We start from the raw sequence: 7,542 nt of genomic DNA on the forward strand, positions 1-7,542 counted from the left end.
TGCAGATATCGAGGACATCACATATGAAAGACCCCTTGGGGCCAGTGACCATGTGGTTGTAAGCTTCGAATACACAGTAGAGCTACAAGTGGAGGGAGAAGCAGGAAGGCCAGGACGAATGAAGCCAAACTACAAGAAAGGGGACTACACAGGAATGAGGAACTACCTGAACGGGGTTCAGTGGGACAGAGAACTGGCAGGGAAACCAGTTAATGAGATGATGGAATATGTAGCAATAAAATGCAAGGAGGCTGAGGAGAGGTTTGTACCCAAGGGTAACAGGAGTAATGAAAAAGCCAGGATGAGCCCATGGTTTACCCAAAGGTGCAGGGAGGCAAAAACCAAGTGTGCTAGGGAATGGAAGAAATATAGAAGGCAAAGGACCCAGGAGAATAAGGAGAACAGTCGTAGAGCCAGAAATGAATATGCACAGATAAGAAGGGAGGCCCAAAGACAATATGAAAATGACATAGCAGCGAAAGCCAAATCTGACCCGAAACTGTTGTACAGCCACATCAGGAGGAAAACAACAGTCAAGGACCAGGTAATCAGGCTAAGGAAGGAAGGAGGAGAGACAACAGGAAATGACCGGGAAGTATGTGAAGAACTCAACAAGAGATTCAAAGAAGTGTTCACAGAGGAGACAGAAGGGACTCCAGAAAGACGGAGAGGTGGGGCACACCACCAAGTGCTGGACACAGTGCACACAACCGAGGAAGAAGTGAAGAGGCTTCTGAGTGAGCTAGATACCTCAAAGGCAATGGGGCCAGATAACATCTCCCCATGGGTATTGAGAGAGGGAGCAGAGGCGCTATGTGTACCCCTAACAACAATATTCAATACATCTATCGAAACAGGGAGATTGCCTGAGGCATGGAAGACAGCAAATGTAGTCCCAATCTTTAAAAAAGGAGACAGACATGAAGCATTAAACTACAGACCAGTGTCACTGACATGTATAGTATGCAAAATCATGGAGAAGATTATCAGGAGAAGAGTGGTGGAACACCTAGAAAGGAATGATCTCATCAACAGCAGCCAGCATGGTTTCAGGGACGGGAAATCCTGTGTCACAAACCTACTGGAGTTCTATGACATGGTGACAGCAGTAAGACAAGAGAGAGAGGGGTGGGTGGATTGCATTTTCTTGGACTGCAAGAAGGCGTTTGACACAGTTCCACACAAGAGATTGGTGCAAAAACTGGAGGACCAAGCAGGGATAACAGGGAAGGCACTACAATGGATCAGGGAATACTTGTCAGGAAGACAGCAGCGAGTCATGGTACGTGGCGAGGTGTCAGAGTGGGCACCTGTGACCAGCGGGGTCCCGCAGGGGTCAGTCCTAGGACCAGTGCTGTTTCTGGTATTTGTGAACGACATGACGGAAGGAATAGACTCTGAGGTGTCCCTGTTTGCAGATGACGTGAAGTTGATGAGAAGAATACACTCGATCGAAGACCAGGCAGAACTACAAAGGGATCTGGACAGGCTGCAGAACTGGTCCAGCAATTGGCTCCTGGAGTTCAATCCCACCAAGTGCAAAGTCATGAAGATTGGGGAAGGGCAAAGAAGGCCGCAGACGGAATACAGTCTAGGGGGTCAGAGACTACAAACCTCACTCAAGGAAAAAGATCTTGGGGTGAGTATAACACCAGGCACATCTCCTGAAGCGCACATCAACCAAATAACTGCTGCAGCATATGGGCGCCTAGCAAACCTCAGAACAGCATTCCGACATCTTAATAAGGAATCGTTCAGGACCCTGTACACCGTATACGTTAGGCCCATATTGGAGTATGCGGCACCAGTTTGGAACCCACACCTAGCCAAGCACGTAAAGAAACTAGAGAAAGTGCAAAGGTTTGCAACAAGACTAGTCCCAGAGCTAAGAGGTATGTCCTACGAGGAGAGGTTAAGGGAAATCAACCTGACGACACTGGAGGACAGGAGAGATAGGGGGGACATGATAACGACATACAAAATACTGAGAGGAATTGACAAGGTGGACAAAAACAGGATGTTCCAGAGATTGGACACAGTAACAAGGGGACACAGTTGGAAGCTAAAGACACAGATGAATCACAGGGATGTTAGGAAGTATTTCTTCAGCCACAGAGTAGTCAGTAAGTGGAATAGTTTGGGAAGCGATGTAGTGGAGGCAGGATCCATACATAGCTTTAAGCAGAGGTACGATAAAGCTCACGGCTCAGGGAGAGTGACCTAGTAGCGATCAGTGAAGAGGCGGGGCCAGGAGCTCGGACTCGACCCCCGCAACCTCAACTAGGTGAGTACAACTAGGTGAGTACACACACACACACACACACACACACACACACACACACACATGACGGAAGGGTTAGACTCAGAAGTGTCCCTGTTTGCAGATGATGTGAAGTTAATGAGGAGAATTAAATCTGATGAGGACCAGGCAGGACTTCAAAGAGACCTGGACAGACTGGACACCTGGTCCAGCAAATGGCTTCTCGAATTTAATCCTGCCAAATGCAAAGTCATGAAGATAGGGGAAGGGCACAGAAGACCACAGACAGAGTATAGGCTAGGTGGCCAAAGACTGCAAACCTCACTCAAGGAGAAAGATCTTGGGGTGAGTATAACACCGAGCATGTCTCCGGAAGCACACATCAATCAGATAACTGCTGCAGCATATGGGCGCCTGGCAAACCTGAGAACAGCATTCCGACACCTTAGTAAGGAATCATTCAAGACACTGTACACCGTGTATGTCAGGCCCATAATGGAGTATGCAGCACCTGTTTGGAACCCGCACTTGATAAAGCACGTCAAGAAACTAGAGAAAGTACAAAGGTTTGCAACAAGGTTAGTTCCAGAGCTAAGGGGAATGTCCTATGAAGAAAGATTAAGGGAAATCGGCCTGACGACACTGGAGGACAGGAGGGTCAGGGGAGACATGATAACGACATATAAAATACTGCGTGGAATAGACAAGGTGGACAAGGACAGGATGTTCCAGGGAGGGGACACAGAAACAAGAGGCCACAATTGGAAGTTGAAGACACAAATGAGTCAGAGAGATAGTAGGAAGTATTTCTTCAGTCATAGAGTTGTAAGGCAGTGGAATAGCCTAGAAAATGACGTAGTGGAGGCAGGAACCATACACAGTTTTAAGACGAGGTTTGATAAAGCTCATGGAGCGGGGAGAGAGAGGGTCTAGTAGCAACCGGTGAAGAGGCGGGGCCAGGAGCTAGGACTCGACCCCTGCAACCACAAATAGGTGAGTACAAATAGGTGAGTACACACACACACACACACACACACACACACACACACACACACATATATATATATATATATATATATATATATATATATATATATATATATATATATATATATATATATATCTCAAAATCTGCTGCGTGTTAAATTTAGTATTGGGATATGTGAATAAAGCGGTATATGTAATGTAAGTAAAACAAATACATTAACCAAATGTTCCTAGCACACCAGAACTTAACACACGCTTTAGTGCTTCATATAGTAATAATAATAATAATAATTCATTAGTAGTAGTACGAATTACAATTAACGCTACTCAAATGTAAACACAAGGCTCGATACAATGGCTGTGGTGGTTCTTATCGTTTGTTTGTTTTTTTTTTTTGTCAATATAATAATCGCTGTTTCAAATCGCATCAGCGTCGTCAATTATTCATCAGAAAGTTCCGTGAAGGACTGCCGTATCACGGAAGACTGAGGGGTGCGCTGTGGCCATCTGGAGTTTTTATGATGCCAGAAGAGCCCCACCATGGCTGCCCTTTTGACAATATAGCCATGTGCGTCCCTTAGTTGACCAATAATTAATTGAGAAGCACTTTATTTTCCTCACCTAATTCATTATAACTCGAGAAACGACATAAATAATTTATATTACTGTATATTATGTCGTCACCAGGACAGTTGGCATATGGAGTGCCCTCTCCTATTCTTTGCAGTGTGGGAAATAATCGATAGCGAGCATAAACTAGCTGAACTAAGAGTGTGACGCTAAAGAGCTTCGTGTTGTGAATGGAATAAAATTAGAAAAGTAGTTTGACAGTACTAGACACTTTGTAATTTCTATTCACTGCTTTCTTATACTCTTCAAAAATAAATTTAGTTAGGAATCTGTTTTTTTTTATGGAAAACTTTAATTATGTTACGGAAAGCGTTAATCAAGCATTACCTTAACACATATGTTAGGTAATACTGTATTTGTTGTTAAGGATCACTATGTTAGTGATATGTTGAAAGTTTAAGCATTTGACAGTTACAAGCCTAGAAATTAAACAAAGTTGTTACTTTGATGCATTGATCTTAATTTAAAGTTATAATAAATGTACAGCGGTGCTGATGACTCATATGGGTTTAGCGCTTTTTCTCCGGACTTTAGATTTTTTGCCTTTTTTGTGGGGGTGGGTGCAGATGGGAGGCGACTCGTGGTGTATACTCGATTCCATAATAAACGATAAACTGAAGAAATATAAATAAAAAATTTGCTCAATATTGTAAGGAATTTGTGTTTGTGTCAACACGAATTTGTTTGTAAAAAAAAAATTAGGAGCAAGGGGCTAGTAACCCCTTTTCCTGTATATATTACTAAATGTAAAAGGAGAAATTAATTTTTCATTTTGGGCCACCCCGCCTCGGTGGGATACGGCCGGTGTGTTGAAAAAAAGATTAAAAAAAATTGTCATATCTGTTCTTTTGTTGTGCAACATAATAACTAAGACTAATGACAGTAATACTAATAGTATGCAACATAAAAATATTTAAAATAACAATCAAAATAAGAAATTTAAAATGATGACCAGGAGATGAATGTTTTCATTTGGCCATCTATCTTCCTACCCAGTCTGTGTGGGTAGGAAGGTAGATGGGTGACAAGTGGAGCCGTGGTAGAATAATGTATGGGTGTCGGAAGGTGATGAGAAAGTATTAGTAGTGATGGATAACAAGTGTGTGGTGATGCGTGACAGGGTGATAGCTGGCAGGTAGTGGGTGCTGATGGATGATAGGTGTGGGGGTGATGGGTGACAGGTGTGGTGGTGAGTGACAGATGGTGATGATTGGCAGGTAATGAGTGATGGAGATGAATGACAGGTGGTGATGGGCAGGTTGGGTGCTGATGGATGACAGGTTTGGGGCAACATGATAATTGGCAGATGTGGTGATGAGTGATAGGTGTGGCAGTGATGGATGACAGGTGTATTGGTAATGGATGACAGGTATAATAGGTGAGGCGTAGTAGAGATGGATGACAGGTGTGATGTCAGCGGGTAGGTGAAATGGCTGACAGGTGTGGTGACGGGTAGCAGGCGAGATGGGTGGCAGGTGTACTAATGATGGGAGGAAAGTGTGAGAAATGTGCAGGGGTGATGAGGTGTGGTGATGGGCTGCAGGTATGTGATGGCGGGTGGTGAGTGGCAGATGTGATGGGTGACAGGTATGATGAGTGACAAGTGTGGTGATGGGTAGCAGGTATGTAGCTGTTACGGGGAGCGGGTGTGGTGAGTGGCAGGTGGTGATACTTAGCAGGTGGTGATGATTGGCAGATGTGGAGGTGATGATTAGGTGTGATGATTTCCAGGTGTGGAGGTGATAATTAACAGGTGTGATGATAGTGGTCAGTGGCAGATGGTAGGTGTGGTGATGGTGGTGGGTAAGATGCTGGTGGTGGATGGAAGGTGTTGATGGTGAGTGACAGGTGTGATGGTGAGTAGTGTTGGTGAATGACAGGTGTGATGGTGAGTAGTGTTGGTGAGTGGTAGGTATTTGATGGGTGGTAGGAGTGCACTAATGGAAGGTAGGTATATGGTGGTAGGTGTGGCGGATGATAGGTACGTGGCAGGTGCGTGGTAGAGGTGTACGGTGGTGGTGGGTGGCAGGTGGTGTGGTGATAGTGGTGGGTGACAGGTGATGTGTGGTAATAGTGTGGTGATAGTGGTGGGTGGCAGGTAGTATGTGGTGATAGTGGTGGGTGGTATGTGGTGATAGTGGTGGATGGCAGGTGGTGTGGTGATAGTGGTGGGTGGCACGTGGTATGTGGTGATAGTGGTGGGTGGCACGTGGTGTGTAGTGATAGTGGGTGAAGGTGGTATGTGGCGAGTGGTAGGTGGCAGGTGGTGTGGTGATAGTGGTGGGTGGCAGCTGGTGTGGCGATAATGGTGGGTGGCAAGTGGTGGGTGGAAGGTGGTGTGGTGATAATAGTGGGTGGCAGGTGGTGTGCGGTGATAGTGGTGGGTGGCAGGTGGTGTATGGTGATAGTGGTGGGTGGTAATAGTGGTGGGTAGTGTGGTGATAGTGGTGGGTGGTATGTGGTGATAGTGGTGGACGGTGTGGTGACTGGTGGGTGGTGTGAGGTGATAGTGGTGGGTGGCAGGTGATGTGGTGACAGTGGTGGTTGGTGTGTGGTGATAGTGTGTGGTGATAGTAGTAATAGTGTATGGTGATTGTGGTGGGTGGCAGGTGGCGTGATAGCGGTGGGTGGTGATAGTAGTGGTGGGTTACAGGTGGTGTGGTGATAGTAGTGGTGGTTGGCAGGTGGTGTGTGATGATAGTAGTGGTGGGTGGCAGGTGGTATGTGGTGATAGTGGTGGGTGGCAGGTGGTGTGATGATAGTAGTGGTGGGGGGGCAGGTGGTATGTGGTGATAGTGGTGGGGGGCAGGTGGTGTGGTGATAGTAGTGGTGAGTGGCAGGTGGTGTGTGGTACAGGGGTGGGTGGCAGGTGGTGGTAGATGTATAGTAAGTGATGGGTAGTAGCGAGGGAAGGAAAGTGTAAAAAAAAAACACAAATAGGAGGGACAGAGGAGTATAAAAGAAGAGAATAACGCTACTAAATAATTCACATAAAACCCTAACACCACAAAAGTACACCATCACCACAACTCACGAAAACAAGTCAAACCACCACATCACATGGCGGTACAATTCCAACACACACAAACAGCACAGGAATCCAACGAATCCAATCACTCACACTTAAAAATATTGACTAGAATGAGAAGCGATGTTGACAGGATTTACAAATCCCGTCAGTGTAGTGGTTACAGCCGGCAAAGCGGTAACGCAAAATACCCACTCGTCTCCCTGTCACGCTAGCTACTGCCTCCGTGACTGCTCCTCCTACCGTCTGCACGCCCATCTGTCCTACCACAGTTGACGGATCATCTATTACAATCTTCTATTTTTTTTACTCATTTCTCACTATATCTTCGCAGTGTTTCTTTGCCTGGATGCTACCTAGCTTTACTATATATATCCCAGTCGTCAGGGATGGTGGAATTTACCGTCGTGTAGTGGATTTTGGAGAGAAAATATGGGAATCATTGTGTAAGGAAACACATGGTGGGCAGGCCCGTGCTCAGCTGCTCCTGATCCTAGTTCCCACCAGCAGCTTCTGAACGATATGTACCGCTTTAAAATATTCATTTTCTCTGTTATTACTAATATATTACTTAATTAAATACGCTATTCTTTAATTTTTCTCTTAAATTCAAATTTCTATCTAAAATCACTATTGA

At 45.4% G+C, this 7,542-nt stretch overlaps 1 protein-coding gene across 1 annotated transcript in view; it reads right to left on the reverse strand.

Moving 5' to 3' along the window:
* The window catches only part of LOC128684508 (uncharacterized), a 30,744-nt gene extending 23,608 nt beyond the window's left edge, over window positions 1-7,136 (reverse strand). The window contains exon 1 of the mRNA XM_070096421.1: window positions 6,999-7,136. The gene's annotated coding sequence lies outside the window, so the exon portion shown is untranslated. The remainder of the gene's footprint in view (window positions 1-6,998) is intronic.
* Between the last annotated feature and the right edge of the window lie 406 nt (window positions 7,137-7,542).

The sequence above is a fragment of the Cherax quadricarinatus genome, chromosome 4 (genome assembly GCF_038502225.1).
Source record: "Cherax quadricarinatus isolate ZL_2023a chromosome 4, ASM3850222v1, whole genome shotgun sequence".
NCBI classification, from domain to species: domain Eukaryota; kingdom Metazoa; phylum Arthropoda; class Malacostraca; order Decapoda; family Parastacidae; genus Cherax; species Cherax quadricarinatus.